The 17,811-nt window shown below is 38.3% G+C and overlaps 1 long non-coding RNA gene across 1 annotated transcript in view; it reads right to left on the minus strand.

Moving 5' to 3' along the window:
* LOC147584254 (uncharacterized) overlaps positions 1 to 17,811 on the minus strand; it is a 77,096-nt gene that overhangs the window by 16,380 nt on the left and 42,905 nt on the right. Inside the window, exons 2-3 of the long non-coding RNA XR_015255280.1 lie at positions 16,527 to 16,765; positions 14,542 to 14,663 (exon numbers count right to left, since the gene is read on the minus strand). This is a non-coding gene — a long non-coding RNA (uncharacterized LOC147584254). The remainder of the gene's footprint in view (positions 1 to 14,541; positions 14,664 to 16,526; positions 16,766 to 17,811) is intronic.

Genomic DNA, 17,811 nt, shown 5'->3' on the forward strand with positions numbered 1-17,811 from the left:
ATGCTAGCAAACTAAAAGAGCTCAAAGAAATGCAAGAAAATCACATGGATTCAAAGACTTGCTTCTTTCTGTTTCTGCATGAAAGTGGCGCTTTTCCTGTATCACATCTGAGAATTCAGTGTGTATAGCAGAGGCATAGTCTCCTCTCCTACAAGTGACTCTGTAGTATTGTAATAAAATGGCTTTGTGTATTTAAAACATACCATGAACAATGATAGTTATGAACATGCATAGCAAGGAGATTGTTTGTGATGTGCTGGTTCACAGTCCTTATATCTTAATAAAGCACAGAATGGGATTAAAACTGGAAGCCAAAAGTTCCAAGCTGTCTATATTGCTTGGGACATTAGTGGGACACACACACACACACACACACACACACACACACACACACACACAGCTAATTGCATCCCTCATCTTACAGCTCATTATAATTAATATTCCTGGGGAAGCCTCTCCATCTCCTTATCTTGTTCCCATTTTCCATGCCTATTTCTTTCTTTCCTCCAAAAAATAACCTAATGTGTTTGTTATGTATCTTTGTATGTGCTCTTGTCAAATGTGTATTGTTTTGTGTCCTTGCATTTTTAATTTTCATAAGTGGGGCTACGTTATAAATCTCAATCAGTTTTTCTGTTTCACTCAGGTTCTATTTATATTGCTGGGTGTTTTTCTACTTCTCTAGGCTGTTCACTGTTATATCACTTATTAGGATCAGTGTAGTATTCACACTTGCTTTTCAAAAGCATAATTTTGGTTGTCTTCCCTGATATTTGCCATTTAGTAATGTGTTCATTCTCTGTCTCCATATTTTTAATAATAAAAAAATGGTTTGTAAATGAAAATCTTAACATAGTAGCATGAGGGAAAACAGCAGCCTTTAATAACATTTTCCAGTGAAGCTCTGTAATGGCATAGGAACCTCACAGCTCTCTGACCAAAGAGAGGGCCTCCTTTATTAGATGAAGACATAATATACATGAAATACCCCATAGTACTCTTCCAGTCTCCCCATGCTTTAATCTAAATATAGACCAACTGATGTTATAGAGCTATCCTTTAGAACGCTCATTTACATTGAAACATAGAAGCTGCTTGTGCAGATGTGGGATCAGGGATACATGAAGAAATATATAAATTTAAAATAACATAAAGCCAGAAGGTGCTGGAATCAGACCTGCTTATGACATTGGCTTGCTCAGACACCATGCATGGTAATTAAGTGACTCTACCTTTTTTCTCTTCATAGATCTTAGCCAATAACTCAGAGTCTTGAGTTTCTTAAGGAAAAGCAATTATTACTATTAAGTAGAAACATTTCCTGTGCTCTTTTTAAGATCTTTGGGTCCTAATGAGGAATGTGGGCCAGCCTCATGAGGACCTGCTCCTGAGAGCAGCAGGCTGTACCTCTATCCCCTGGAACTGTGCCAGGAGGCTGTGTGCCTAATCTGCTCAGAAATCGTTCCTTTCTGTCTGTCACTGAAGCCTGAACACACTCCAGGAATTAGGCACTAATTAATGTCAACACATTATAAATGAAGAAAGAAGGGAAATTGCTTGGACTCATTTCTGAGGAAATTTTCAGCAATTCGCTTCAGTTAAAGTTAATGTGTACCTCAGGGCAGCACTGAACCAAATCATAAAATGCTGCTCATGTGGATGAGTGACCTGGAGGTGACCCGTGTGAGCCTCTTGACCGATATTTGTTTCCATATCATGTCTCTTTTGTTAGGATGCTGCTTATAGCATTTGATGACCTGGTTGGTAGCATCAGACAGGCTAGGAATCTTAACTATGGCCTCATGAGCAGTAAATTCTAGGTTACGGACACAAAATTCTAGGAAATGACTTTCAAAAAGGCACTTTCCTGATATTAATATATTGCTGCTTTATGGGCTTCAATGAAGAGTTTTTTGAAGAGTGGAACAAATGGATCATTACATGGATCTTAGGAAGCCTTCCTCTTATCTGGAAGCCGATTCTAATATGTTTTTATGTCTATAAAATTAGGAAATGGATACTAAAATCCAAACGTTGTTTTGGGTAATCAGGATAAAAAAATGTGTACCAGTATGTCACGTTTGATCTAAAGTTATGAGATTGAGTCCAATATGTCTGTAGTCAGGAATGGGAGACTCATTTTGCAGAAAAAGCAGTTGATATGGCAGTACACCAAAAGGGGGTTCAATTTTGTGTTCATTGTTCTTCAGACTTCCTTATTACATGTTTTTCCCCTTTAGGATGCCCTTGATGTGCACTTTACTGAATTTTGCCTGAGTAAGAATGCCTGAGCTTAGACAGGTAAGCACCTTGCTGGCTTTGCTTAGACCTCGAGCTCACTAGAGAAGACTCTATGCCAGCCACTTCCTCCACCTCCAGTGCTCAGCACAACACGTGGCGCATAGGATGGGACAAGATAACTGAATAGGGGTGCCTGGGCAAAGGACTCCGTTGGCCAAGCATGCAGCTCTGGCTCATGCCATGATCTCATGGTTTGTGGGTTCAGGCCCTGCGTTGGGCTCTATGCTGACAGTTTGGAGCCTGTAAGCCTGCTTCGGATTCTGTGTCTCTCTCTTTCTGTCCCTCCCTTGCTCTTGTCTCTCTCTTTCTCAAAAACAAATAAACTTTAAAAAAAAGAGTAACTGACTGAAGAGTAATGTAGGCATACCTATAATGTCAAACCAAGTTTTTGACCATAGTAATAAACCATTGGATAATCCATTTTAGTGCATAGATCTTAAGGTTAAAAAAAAATAGATCCAGTCCTGTAAACTTGTATGGCCATGGGTAAGTACCCTTTAAGTCTCAATTTCCTCATCTGTTTATTAGGGTTAAATCTGTAAATAATGGATCTGTGGCAAAAAGGAAAGAGGTCTAGAGTGAAGATTTGTTTGACCACATCAACCCCAATGCTTTTACTAAAGATCTGGAAAATTTGATTCTTAATCAAAAATTGCTTTGATTGTATTCTAATATGTGTTTTCCTAAATCTTAACATGATAACATGAAGTGATTCAAGAGGAAGCATTTTTCTTTGTTTTCCCAAGCACTTAGCACAGATTACACATAAGATTTAGTCTGTGTTCTTTCTACAAACCACAGGGTGTAGGGGATGGATATGGAAAAACATACAAATAAAAGTCAAGACAAATGTGGCTTATTAAGAAAAATCTGTTGGAAACTTCCTGATTCTATCCATGAGTTAGTATTCCTGAAAATAATGTGTGTGATTTTCATTGTATTTTGGTAAATTGCTGGAAGAGAAACAGGAGGATAGGAGCAATGACCTGTGAGACTTTTTCTAGGAGAGTAACAGGCAGACCCGGACCAGACAGAAAAGTCACCCAGGGGGATTCATTCATTTCTAACAGTGCTGGTATTGGAGCAAGAGGCTTTTGTACAAAGGTGAGAACCCAAGATGTGCTTTGAAACATTTAAAAGCTGAAAGAAATAGATGTTTTGTCTCTTTTAAAATTTAATAGAATGATAGCACACACTTTCCAAATGTCTTGCAGAGCACTCATTCAAATGAAAGATATATATTAAGCACACTAGAATGGCTATCTGGGTGGGGGAGAGAAAATGGAGCCAAAAGGGAATAAATACATATATTTGAGGGGCTTCATCCAGACCACTGGTGATCAAATCAAGTCTCTGCACCTGGGGTCCAATAGAAACCAACCACCATCACCCAAACAACGATGAACCTAAAACATGCAGTGTGAGTGTATAGGGTTCTTAGGGGAGCCCTTTTCAATTCATACACTGGGGAATGATGCTTCAGGCTATGAAGTGCCTAGGATTCCCAGGTACATGTATGAGTGAGTGAGTGAGTGAATGTGGGTGTGTCTGTGTGTGCTTTCTTTAGACTGAATATTCACGAAGACAAATAGAGCCTGAGAAAACTGCTGGCTTTTGAACACTTTGGCTTTCTTGAGTCAGGATATTTCCTGCCCAAACAAAACCTTTCCTTTCAATAGGAGCTCTCCTTAACTTTCCCATGGTATTGTATGTGGGGTGTGTGTGTGTGTGTACAGGCCTTTGGAGTTTGTAAATAACAACAGCACACCAATTCAAGATGCACTCAAGTAAGGATTAAAAGGGTTAAAATTGTGTCCCAGCCCAAATACCCAACAATAATGTGCGGCCCATTAAAATGCAATTAGATAAACAGTTGCTACAAGGTTGAAAAATCTCCCTTCACTACCAGGGTGAATGGGTTGGAATCTATCCACAGTTAATAAAAAGGAAAGGATGCAGGAACTTGGCTGAAATGTAAGACAAAGGGAAATAAAATACTATTTTTCAAAAAGAAATGTGGAGGTGTGTCGATGCAGGTACTGAAAACTGGAAATATGGATCCTTAGCTTAAAAATCAGAAGACTTCATTTTTATAAATCTGTGTGTCTGTTACCCTCTGTCAAAGGGACAATAAGATCATGGTCATAAAATATCTCAGTTACTGCACTATATTTTCTGTGTTCTTTATTCTTGACCATTTAGCGACCTATCAGTTAATTTCATGTCTGATCAGGTTAAGGTAACTCCACAAACACTCATAGAGGCATGCCTATGTTGGTGAGCTCATACCCTCAGTCTTTCTGCGTCACCTTATGACCAAGTTGCCCTTCTACTGTTCACTTATTGAGAGATTCAAAAGTTTAAAAAAAGAAACATTATCCCCAAATGATTGTGCTAAAGACTGTGATCCATCCGAACTCACATGCAAAACAAAGCTGGGCCTCATCTGTGCATTTTTGGGCATCAGGCAACAGCTGCTTGTCATCTACCTTCACTGGAGTGTTTTCTCATTGATTGCATTCCTTCTTGTGACTCTTTCATCATAAAAGAGAGAGCGAGAAGAAGAAAGAAAGGGGGAGAGAGAAAGAGGGAAAGGGAGAGGGAGAGGGAGAAGGAGGGGAAGGGGGAAAGAGGGAGAAGGAGGGGAAGGGGGGGAGAGAGAAAGAGAGAGAGAGAGAAAGAGAGAGAGAGAGAGGGAGAAGGAGGGGAAGGGGGAAAGAGGGAGAAGGAGGGGAAGGGGGGGAGAGAGAGAGAGAGAGAGAGAGAGAGAGAGAGAGAGGAGGGGGTCATCATTAAGACCACAGCCACCTCACACCACCTATAGACTTGCATACATTCACGGCAGAGAAGGCACACCACACAACCAAAGCCAAAACTCACCTGCCTGTTCACTTCTGTGTGTATATAACCAATGCCAACTGAGCATTGGTAGTTTTGTCAAAGTGTGTATTTTTGGCTCCATTCTACTGGCTCAGGTAGCTTAAAGAAGAGAGACATCTTTAGATGCAGCCTTTAGTGTAGGAAATGAGAAGTGACACAGCAGCAGTGAAAGCTTTACAAATCCAAAGGGACTTTGTGAGTGTGGAAAAGTCAGGATATTAAGGCAAAGAGTAAAATCATATCAACAAGGCTGAAATAGGTACATTCTTAAACTGTAACTTCCAGTTTGCCTTCATTCAGTATAAGAATAAAAGGCTAGGTCTAGATGTTGTTTTCATCATTCTGCTTATAATGCAGGACTAGACATAAGTGGTCAATTTCTTGAAAAAAGTGTCTTAGTAAAATATGAGCATAAAAGGTTTCATAAATAGTTATACTTAAAGAAATATTGAGCTAGAAATACAAATTGGTACAGGATAGACTTTCTGAAAGACAATATGACAACAGCTTTCAAAAACCTTTGAAATTGTCTTATCTCAAAGCAATCACTTAAACATCAGCCTTACCAACATTTTTCTGGATCTGTCTCTTTAGGCAAGAGAAACAAAAGCAAAATTAAACTATAGAGACTACAACTAACTAAGAAGATTTTGCACAGTGATAGAAGCCATCAGCAAAACATACAGGTCACCTACCAAATTGGAGAAGATATTTGCAAATGATATATTTGATAAGGGGTTAATATCCAAAATATATAAAGAACACATACAACTCAACACCAGAAGAACCCCAAGTAATTTGATTAAAAATGAACAGAGGCTCTGCATAGACATTTTTTCCAAAAAAAGACAATATAGGTGGCCAAAAGACACATAAAAAGATGCTCAACATCACTCATCACCAGGGAAATGCAAATCAAAATCACAGTGACATACCACCTCAAATCAGTCAGGTAGCTAGTATCCAAACCACAAGAAGCAACAGGTGTTGGTGAGGATACGGAGAAAAAGGAACTGTTGGTGCACTGTTGGTGGGAATTTAAACTGGAGCAGCTACTATGGTAAACAGCACGGAGGTTCCTCAAAAAATTAAAAATAGAATTGTCATATGATTATCCAAAGAAAAGGAAAACACTAATTCAAAAAGATATTTGTGCCCCCCCCACCATGTTTATCACAGCATTATTTACAATAGCCAAGGTATGGAAGCAATCTAAGCATCCATTGATACATAAATGGATAAAGAAGATATGGTATATATATGTATATGTGCACATGTATATATATGTGTGTATATACATATATATATACATATGTATATATACACAATGTTATACACACACACACACACACACACACATACATACATGGACACACACACACCAGAATATTACTCTACTATAAAAAAGAATGAAATCTTGCCATTTGTGACAACATGGATGGACTTGGAGGGTACTATGCCAAGTGAAATAAGTCAGGCAGAGAAAAACAAATACCATATGATTTCATTTATATGTTAAATCTGAAAAATGAAAACAAATAAAAACAAAAACATATTCCCACTTACAGAGAACAGACTAGTGGTTGCCCAAGGGGAGGGAGGTCGGGGGGATGGGAAAAATAGATGACAGGGATTAAGAAGTATAAACTTCTAGTTTTAAAATAAATAAGTCACAGGGATGAAAAGTGCAGCACAGGGAATACAGTCAATAATATTGTAATAACTTCGTATGGTGACAGATGGTAACTATACTCATTGTGGTAAGCATTGTGTATAGAATTATTGTACACCTGAAACTAATATAACATTGTATGTCAATTATACTTCAATAAAAAAGTTGCTTGCCAAAGAACCAGAAGTTTATTTCTAAAAAAAGTTATTCTAAAAAAATGAAAGTTTGTACAATGTAGACTTATTTATAATAGGACTTTTTTTTAAAGTCCAAAAATGGGAGAGTAAACAAATAATTTTGTATTCATACAATGAAATATGTACCTTTAAAGAACCATGTCATAAAAACATATTTATTCTTGGGAAAAAATGGTCATAAACTATTAACAACTGGAAGATGTAGCCTATAAGCTGTTTCAATAGTATGTCTATCATGTAAAATAGAAATGTGGAAGCATCCAGAAGGGTAGGAAGGACATTTAGCAAAATGTAAAACATTATTTTTCTTTCCATGTTTTTTTATATTTTCCAAGTTTTTTTGAGTGTTTTCTTATGTGATTAGATATAATCCCGTAATTATTACTAATAAAGACTCATTAATATTTAAAGGCCTTCTCTGAGTCCAGTAATTTACTTGAACTCAGAGGTTGTGTCACATGCGATAGATACACGGTGGGCACTAGGATAGGTGCATTCAACAGAAAGACCCTCACAACTGTCTCAGGCTTGCACCATTTGGCGATTGTCCATGTAAAATGATAAATTAGAACATACTGCAATTCTAGGGAAGAATGGTTCTCCCCAGGTTTTCCATCTTGCTGTCACCCATAACCAGATGCTCATACTATAATAGAAACAGTAAGAAATTATGAGTTCATGAAATGAAAGGCACTATTATATCACTGATAGTGAGGAGAGGGGGTCCAAGTTTAAATTGCTTTGGCAATCCCAACCCTGTATTTCCTGATTCTGATGCAACTGAAACCTCAACTTTCTCATATTTCAATGGTTTATATAATATATTTATAGATACGCATAGAATTTTATGATAAAACAGTGTTTTATGGTTGGAGTAAGTAAGCAGCTGGATACCACTTTGTTTGATTTGTATAGAAGAGTGGAAGTTCAAACATAAAATGAAATGACTACCCCTTTGTTTAGCTATCATAGACTGTTTCTTTATCACAGTCACATGCAATCTATTGGAAAATGTAGAGGCAATAACAAACACAGTACCCAATACCCAGCTCCATTATAACAAGTACTGCTCCACTGTATAATCCCTATATTGGTATCTCTGCACTCAAGGTAAGGGGAACAGCTTCCTATGGTCCACTTTCTGTCTTCCTGCATAGGGATTGTGTAAGGCACATTTAAAATAAACACTCATAGGAACACTCACATACCAAAGCTTTCTACTTACCACCGTTCTGGCTATGATGATGAATAATCTCTGACAAATCTCTACTCCCCACACTTTACTAAGCAGCCCTGAAAACCAGGGTTTACTAACAGCATGCATCCTCTGTGTGTTGCCTTACATTTGACAAGAACAAATGACCAAAATTATAAATCGAATTTAAGTCTTGGATCCACATCACATTTCCTTTTGTAAAATGAAGTAAAAATGTGTTTTTACAAAACAATTTCTATCCTATTGATACTTGAGAGGAAACCTTTGCTACTGTTGATAAAACCTTTTCTACCTTTGTGAACATGGTCAGTCATGACAGAGTGCTTCCAATAAAGAGATTAAGAGAATCAAACAAGAACCTCAGTGAAACACCAGGAACTGTTGAGATTTCAGACTTTTTTCATCACATCTCTGATTTCACACAATAAAAAGCATGACTCTGCTCAAGTTAAATATCCTAGCATTGATTGCTAGATATCAGAGAATGGCTGTTAAGTGTTATCAGATTACCAAACACTTGCAATGTTTGCTTGATTGACAATTTTACAGCTGGCATACTGAAATACATTCTGCTTAGCAACTAATGTTAAGCAGAAGAAAACTTTCCGGCTATGTCATGGTTGTGAAAACAGGTGCAGGGTATCTGGAAAAAATTTTACTATGAAAGGAAGAGAAAAGTGGTCTTCAAATGAGCAGCTTGAACCTGAAGTATGTTATTTCATCTAATAATAAAGGCAAAAAAACCTTTACATTTCTAAAAGTTACATGTATTCCAACAAAAATAAACAGCTTTTAGCTACCAGGGCAAACTCAATCAAACTAAGTGAATTAGAATAATTTTTTCTCCCAAGATTGTTTTTTAAGTCTAAGGACACTTTTTTTTTATCATTACAGTAATCTGTGTTATATTTTGATTCCTCCATACTAGTGGTGATAAACTGGTTTGTACAATCTTTTGAAATGTTACCCAAACATAAACTATAGGACAGAGTTAAGATAAATTGGAAGACATTTTTACCTTTCTTTTATTTTTCAGATTTTGATTTTTTTTTGCATGTTAGACTCTTTAATTTTAGACCATTTAATGAACAAAGTCAATAATGGTCATATCCTCAAAATAACTAGAAACAGGAGATTCTGGGATTTTTCATGATGATCTCTAATAGTTACTGGAAGCCTGAGTTAGGATAAGTGGCCGTGTAAGCTCCAGGCTTCAGATGGTATGGACCTTGTTAGTGGTGGTTCCTATGATTAGGATTTCAGCTTATTCTACTTTTAACCCAATGAAAATTATCATTTCTCACATCACATCTACTCTTTTATTGCTTCTGATTGATTCTGGAAGCAATGGACTTTAGTATAAAATAGGGTATTTTTGTTTTTTGTTTTTTAGCTAAAAAGAAAACACACTCTGGGGTAGCAATACAGAAACCTATCTTTTGTTAGTCTGGAAATATTGGAAAAATGTCTTTTTACCATTTACACAACCCTAGAAGTCATCAAATGACTCTACTCTAAGCTAATCACCAATAAATAAAAATAAAATGCTATTTTTAAATTTGTACTAAAAATTTTTTTTTATTAGTTTTTTTTTTTTTTTTTTTTTTTTTTTACTTTTTGAGAGGCAGAGAGAGACAGAGTGCATGTGGGGAAGGGGCAGAGAGAGAAGAAGACACAGAATCCAAAGCAGGCTCCAGGCTCTGAGTTGTCAGCACAGAGCCCGATGCAGGGCTCAAACTCACGAACCATGAGATCATGATCTGAGCCGAAGTCAGACGCTCAACCCACTGAGCCACCCAGGCCCCCAAAATAAAATGCTAGTTTGTTTTTTTCGCCTAGTATCTTCTAGCTAACATTTTTCAGATTCTTTTCCTCCTAAAGTTATTTAGTTTTGACTCAAATAGAGTTATCAGCCTGGTACAGCCACTCCCCAAGAATGATTCATTCATTTAGTGGCTTCTTGTCTTCTTCCAGGCAATCTGTGAGGAACAATCGTTTAGCCTCTTTTCTATGCTCTTCCTAACCTTCTCAGTTTAGTGTGAGAACACAAGGAGGAAGATGCGTCTGGGGTACATCTTCACCCACTCAGAGGAGCACAGTGGGAAGGAAGGCAGAAAAGTTGTGCTCACAGACCACACAAAGTACTCCCCACCAGGCTGCAGCTGTGACAACCCAGCAATTCTTCCCTCGACACCTACGGCACATATTTCATAGTCTAAGAATAGATGTGCTTACATTGATCAAGTGGGGGAGGCTGACAGAGTTAGCCTCATATGGCTAGGTCTCAGATGCATAAAGATGTCAAGAGATCTGGTTTTAATTGAAATGCAAGCATTTGCCACGTGGTATTCTACACATGGGTGATTTTGCCTTATATGGTCAGTAACACGTTTTGGCAATACAAAAATGAAAAGCAAAATAAAAACAAGTGAAGCATGAGTTGTAACAATAACTTATTACGGACCAGAGAAAAGAATTATATCCAGTGAACATTATGTAAAAACATGATATTTATATTTTTGATTGTTATACAGATTTAACATGCTAACTAAAAAAAAATAATCCCAGTTGATTGCTGTTTTATTCACTTGTAGAAGGTGATTTTCCTGCAGACAGATTTTCTGGTGGTTGATATGTTAATAACAGATAGAACACTTTGGTGTTTTTGATTATTCATTTGGCGTTAGGATCACTTCTTTGAGAAAGTCTGAATAGTAAAACAGAACTGCTGCAATATTTTTGTTATCATGATACTATAATGTAAACACTGAGAATTGACTCACCGTTCAACTGATGTAGAGAGATCAAAGGAGAGCCATATCATAATTTAACCTTAAGTGAAGGTTTGTGTGGAGATAAAAATTAGGGTGGCAGGTCAATCCTAAAATAAAATTTATTTAGTCTATTTCTCCCTTTCAAGATTTAAAACATAAAGCCTATATTGGCCAATTGGTCCAGATGTCAACTTAGAATAAAAGCCAAGTTCCATTAGGAAATGATACTTGCTTTTCATTTCTAAGAGGTGTCTACCCTTTTCTCGTCAAAATGTGAGACCTCCATACTTGTATATTCACTGTGGCATTCGGAACTGACTGAAACTTGGTAGTTCTGTTTTTATCTTTATGTGACCTCTTAGTAAGAACATTTTTTAGGAAATCATAGAGCAAGGTAAAATGTAAATACATTTTTTGTAGAGTGAAAAACTTCTGGCTTCATTATTATTGGTAAAGAAATAGTTAGACCCTTAAATAAAGCACATTATGGCTATGCCCCAACAAGAGGTAGAATTTGTAATTGAGGCAATGCCCTTTCTTACCTTGTACTGCTTAAATCTCACTGAACCTGTGGCCACCCACTTTGCTTAGACATAAAACAGTGTATATAAAGAGAGAAGGTGATAGATGCACCAAATAACTATCCTAACTATCTGCATATTGTTGACTAATTTGTTGATTAATTAAAAGCTATGTACAGGGATCACTGTGATCCAAGTCTGGATGAACTTGATATTCAGCTTCTGGGAGGTTGTGAGAACATGTTCTAGATTGTTCTCACACCAGATGTCAGGTGCTTCCTGAGAAACTTTATTGTTGGCCCCGCAGAATTCAGGGCAGCCTCAGGAGTGATGTCTCACCTGACACTTGTCAGATTGCCTCCTAGGACAGCAGAGAGTGGTATAGATCTATAGTTACTGCCCCCAAAGAATTATACAATCTGAGTCTTTCTTAAGCTTTGTCACTGTGTGACTTAGTTATAGTCACCTTTGCCTCCTTTGTCCCAGGAAGAAGTGAAGATCCTAAGTGTCAGAACTTGCCACTGAGTAAAGCAAAAGGATCACCTGATAGAGGCTAGTAAAACCCAGCTCCAACCAAACCACCTTCCGTCATGGCTAATGCAGAGCTTTGGGACAGCACCTCTCACTCCAGTTATTCTCTGATGCCACAAAGGCCTCAATACTACCTAATTCTCTCCATCACCTTACTTTTAGGTACCTGGATTTTGTTTCTGGAATCTGGTCCCCTTCAATCACTGGATTCTTATCTTTAAAATTCACTCTTGAAGTCATTGATTCCCTGTCACCAACTCCCTTTTGACCAGACCACTTCACCTGAGAATCCTATCCCTGGATCCTTTTCTGGCTGCTTTCTTTCGAAAATTCCATTTCTCACTGACTGCCACCTAATCTGGCACTACCAAACAAGAGTTAGAGCCTCCACAGGGAACTCCCATGCAGGCCAAGTCTTTGTTTGCACCTTTGGCTGGGTGTTGATAGGATGTCTCAAACCATGCATGGATCACTTTTATTGAAAAAAAGGAATGTGCGTGGACGAGTTGAGCCTCCAACAGCAGGCCACATCGGCCACATCGGCCACATCGGGGAGGGGATGTTCTGAGGGTGTGTGACAGGGAAGACTATGTGTGTTGACTATGAATGCGTTTGCATGTGAGAGTGAAGAAGTACGTGAATGGCTCTGAGCACATGTGAGTGCGTGTGAGCGTGTGTGTGTGCAAGTGGGAAATAAATACAACAGGAAAGCCTTCACTGGTAGCAAGGTCTGAGAGATGTGGTATGCCAGAGGATCTCTTGGCTCAAATTGACCCAGGCTCTAGTTTGGCTTCTGTTACCAGCTCAGTTTGTGTGATCCTGAGAAGCCACTTTCTTGTCTCTTGGATCACAGTTTTTAAACTTGAAAGATGAGTATATGAAAAGTACTATAAATTCTGTGTACCACAAAAAGTACCACAACATTGCTGTTATGATTCTCTTTTATCTGCCCTACTATACATTAGAAGGTGAATATACAGCCGGAAAAAGGAGGCTATGGTTAAGAAATGCAGAGGTAGGCTCAAGCCCCATCATCACACACTTTTTAGGTTATGGTTAATATAGTACAGGGACAGAGACTGAAAGATGACTGGCCCCACCCTGGGGGAGAAGAGGACATCTTCAGTGTGATGCTAAGAGGAACACAAGCCCCCTATGTTCCTTTGCTGGTCTCTTAGACTGGAACATCTCCCTCTTAAATCCTTCTGAGACCCAGACATGGAAATAAACCCATCTGCCTTGCCTATTGATTTTAAAAGTGCCTCAATTCTTTAATGCAAAGAAGTGGGTAAGCTGGAGATGTTGAGTGCTATCTTAATTTGAGAGTAAATGTTACATGCCCCTGAGTGGCCTCCATTAATTATAACCAAGAAAACAACCTTGGCGTGCCTCACTTCTCTCATTGACTGTATCGATGGCTTTCCCAGACTTCTACATTGAAGGCAGGCCCAAAAAGCAACAAACATTAGGCAGTCCTCTCTTTTCCAGCTGCTAAAAATAAATAAGTTTATCTGCAGCACTGCCTAAGGAATGACTCAAGCCAAAACTAGAGATAAATGTAAATGTCACTTCTTTTAATAAGAAAACATTGATAAATTCATATATACGTCTCCATTCTAACTCAGGCTGGGTAATGGTATGATCAATTCATAAGCAACATACATGAAAGAGAGAAGCAGATTTATAAAGCAAATGTACTGGAAAGCCATAACCCAATATCCCTGTCAATTGAAACTGAGACCAGAAAAACAAGGAAGGATTCTAAACATGAACCAGAATAACTAACATGAAGATCTACAAGACTGAGGCCCAGAGAGGTAATGTGGCTGCCACAGGATTGCCAGCAGTTTAGGACTGAGTATCATTTTCTGTTTCCCAGATTGACACCTTTGCCACTACTAGCTGCTATTTGCTATGTCCTTATGCTTTAGAAAAGTCAAATACTTTTCCAAGGTTGAGTTTTGAAGTAGAAATTACTGTGGCACTTTCAGTGTTCCTTTTCAAAGTTCCCTCCTTGGGTTCGACATCTATTTTCCACCTGCCCTCTCCTCCTGACCACAGACTTGCACACTGACACAGCCCCCTACATCCTACCTTCCTCTTCCTCAGCCTTCTTCTTCCTGAACATCTTGCTTTGTTCTCTACCTTAGTGTCTGCTCGCTCCCTTTTCTCTCTCTTGTCACATGGTAGCATCTCTACTTCCTGAAATCTCCACAGCACATCTCAAACATTCTAACTTCCAGAGTAATCTACATCTGTGGTTTTCAAAGTGTAGTCCGCAAAACAGCAGCATCACATCACCTGGAAACTTGATAGAAATGCAGATTCTCAGGTCTCAGACTGGACTTCCTGTCCCAGAAACTCTGGTAGTCAGACCCAGCAATCTGTGTTTTAATGAGCCCTCCACATGACTTTGAGCTCTCCCCAAGTCTGAGAATCACCAACCTACCTTATCTTTTGGTAGCTTGAGTTCCAAAGCAAGAGTTCTGTGGAGTACTGTTTGTGTTCAGATTCAGCTTTCCAGCTGTATACTCAGGATAAATTACACCCTCTCTGCCTCATACTCCTCATCTGTGAAATGGAGATAGTAATAGATTTTGCCTTAGATATTTGCCGTTGGTCGATGAAATGATACAAGGTATGTACACCAAATGTACTTAGCACAGAGCAAAACCTAGGAAATGCTAAAAAAAAGTTAGCATTATTCTTTCATAAGATAGTTCTACTCTACTTCACTTTTCTTTCCATATCATACTCTTACGAAACTTGTAAACAAATGTTAATCAATAGCGAAACCATGTTACTTAAGAATGTAAATTACATTCTGAATCAGGTCTTGATATTATCAATCTTTATGAAACCATTTTCATGTTTGTATTTAAAGTAGTTATATGAATATTTAGTTTCTGTATTTCAACAGTTAATAAAAATGATGACACAGTACCACTCAAAAGAATCAGTTTAGAGAAAGCTATTTCAAGCTATTTCACTGCCACATAGGAGTACACCCAGAAAAAGCTTTGCAAGTTTGTTCTTGCAGCAGCTGATATCCTTAAAGGAAAACACACATACGTTTGTTGCTAATAATAAGGCACCCTGGTCTTTCGGTCTAGGACAACTGTAAACTTGTCTGTGCAGAATGTCCCTCAGGCATAAAAGCAAGCTCAACAGATGGGACAGGACCCCACAAGCAACTCTTCAAATCTGAATCATGCATTTTTCTTGCATGTAAATATCATTTCATATTAATTGATATTACTAAACAGCACTTATAATTGCAGCAATTCTTGCAATTATCATAGAGAAATGAATTCATACTATTTCACATATAAAATGGCTCTTATGTATGTATTTCAAACAATATAGCAAAAGTTGTGAAATCTCTTCACCCGGTGTGCTAAAGTGTAATTCATGTCTCTCCCATGCAAATCTCAAACCCTTTTTAAATATTGTATACTTGTAATTAAAAAAATCAAACTAATAGAAACATCATTGCTCTTACTCCAGTGAGTAGTGCCACCAATTAGCAAAGAGCTTTATAGGTGATATCTACTTTTTTTTTTTTTTTTTTTAATTTTTTTTTTTTCAACGTTTATTTATTTTTGGGACAGAGAGAGACAGAGCATGAACGGGGGAGGGGCAGAGAGAGAGGGAGACACAGAATCGGAAACAGGCTCCAGGCTCTGAGCCATCAGCCCAGAGCCTGACGCGGGGCTCGAACTCCCGGACCGCGAGATCGTGACCTGGCTGAAGTCGGACGCTTAACCGACTGCGCCACCCAGGCGCCCCGATATCTACTTTTTAAATTAGCTATTACTTTCCGGTATAGCTACTTAGTTAATGGATATTACGATTGTAAAACTTGTGTTACTTGGAACATACGTACAGTGTATGATCCCAGTGAAATGGCTCACGCCAACAGCAAAAACAAAAAGCCTGCCCAGAAGGGACCTTATGTAAGGCAGGCCAAAACTGTATGTGCATAGCATTTTCTGGCAAGTCACTGGCAAAGTCCTCAGCTGTGAATATCCTGGACATAAGGTTGTGCAATTGTGGTTAGGGAAATATGGTGGTTGTTAGTTTAATTCCTAGCTGACCCAATTTCTATTCATATAAAATATGCTTTGGGGCAGTCATCAGGAGACCACTTGGACTTTGGTTTACATGGAATTTCCTTGCCTTTTATGACATTTCACATTTTCACTAAGAGATAGAAGAATTCTATAAAACGAATCGCTTAGGCCGGTAGAAAAATATGTACATAGAAAAATGTGTAGGTAAAGCTTTTCAGCGTATCAACAAAGGTTCATATGCAGCAGTTAAGTACAAGGAATTCTAGGACAAGGAAATGAACTCAATGGAGTGGAGCCATAGAAAACTGGGTCTAAAAATCAGACATGAATGGGAGGTGCTCCATTTGGAGGCCACACTTACAAGCATAGTTTTCTGAGTTCTTTTTTGAGCATCACAATTTTGGCCCTGAAGCCATGTTGTTTAGTGCTAGGGAGGAGATCTGGAAATCAGAAATCCTCATTCCAGTCCCGAGGCGCTTATAAGATGTCCACAATTCTCTTTGGCCCAATGTTCTTTCATGGGATTATTGATGGTTCATCTTCTTAATAACCATCTTGGAATAAGGAATCTGTATTTGAGTCGCCATTATGAAAGCAATCCTTTAAAAAAAAATAACAGAACCACTGTTAAGATTGAAACACTGAGGGGAGAATGGAATCAAAAAGCTAAAAGAGCTCTCCTATAGAAGAATAGGTTTACAAACACAAATAGTGCCAGAGAGTCTCGATAGCATTCTCAATAGAATTAAAAACAGTGAGCACAGTGAATGTACCTTAACATACATGTATTTATATTTTTGTAATGCATTTGATACAGTATCTCAATAAATCTTATTTGCCAACCTAATTAGCATTGGCTTTGCTGTGTGCTCTGTCACATGGACTGAGAACTGGCTGGAGGACAAGTCCTAATGACTCAGGGCAACGTGTTGACTATAGGGTCACCATGAGGTCTGGTTTTGTTTAATGTCTTTATTAACGATCTGGAAGAAAGAGCAAATAATTCTTGAATGAAATAATATCTGAGTGACAGGCACATGGGCTAACTGGAAAACATAATTAAGTAGAAGCGTGTAAGCGCCAGTCCTAGGCTTGCTACTGATTTGAAGGAGGCAGTCACTCGATCTTTCTGGGCCTGTTTCCCCTTGTGGAAAATGGAGATAATGGGTACTCCTGTGAGAAAACAGAGATAAGATTTTATGATTTCAAATACAAAGTATGATAATACTCCCTCTGATAATATTTAGTGCTTATCTACTGCTTAGAAGTCACTTTAACATGGCTAGAACCGAGGGTAGGGCCTGTGTCAGGGAGGAACAAAATGACACTGTCAAAGGACAGCATGTTGGGAGGACTCATGGCTAAAACACCCTGCAAAAGGGGTTTGTTAATAGGTGGAGGAAGCTTAGAGAGAATAGGAAGTTGAAGAATACCAACAGACTCTTTAGTGGAAAACTGCATAGGAGGGTAAAGATAAAAGAAGGTAAATCTGTCTTGCTGTGTTTGAAGATGGGGCAGAAGGATGAGATGGAACCACAGGAAGACCTCCCACACGTCCTGCTTTTTTTTTTTTTTTCTGGTCCATGGAGACTATGCACGGAGAAGATCTATTCACATCCAAGTACTCATTAATTGCTGTTCACTTT

Source organism: Puma concolor, chromosome A1 (genome assembly GCF_028749965.1).
Source record: "Puma concolor isolate L17-30 chromosome A1, mPumCon1.1.hap2, whole genome shotgun sequence".
NCBI classification, from domain to species: Eukaryota; Metazoa; Chordata; class Mammalia; order Carnivora; family Felidae; genus Puma; species Puma concolor.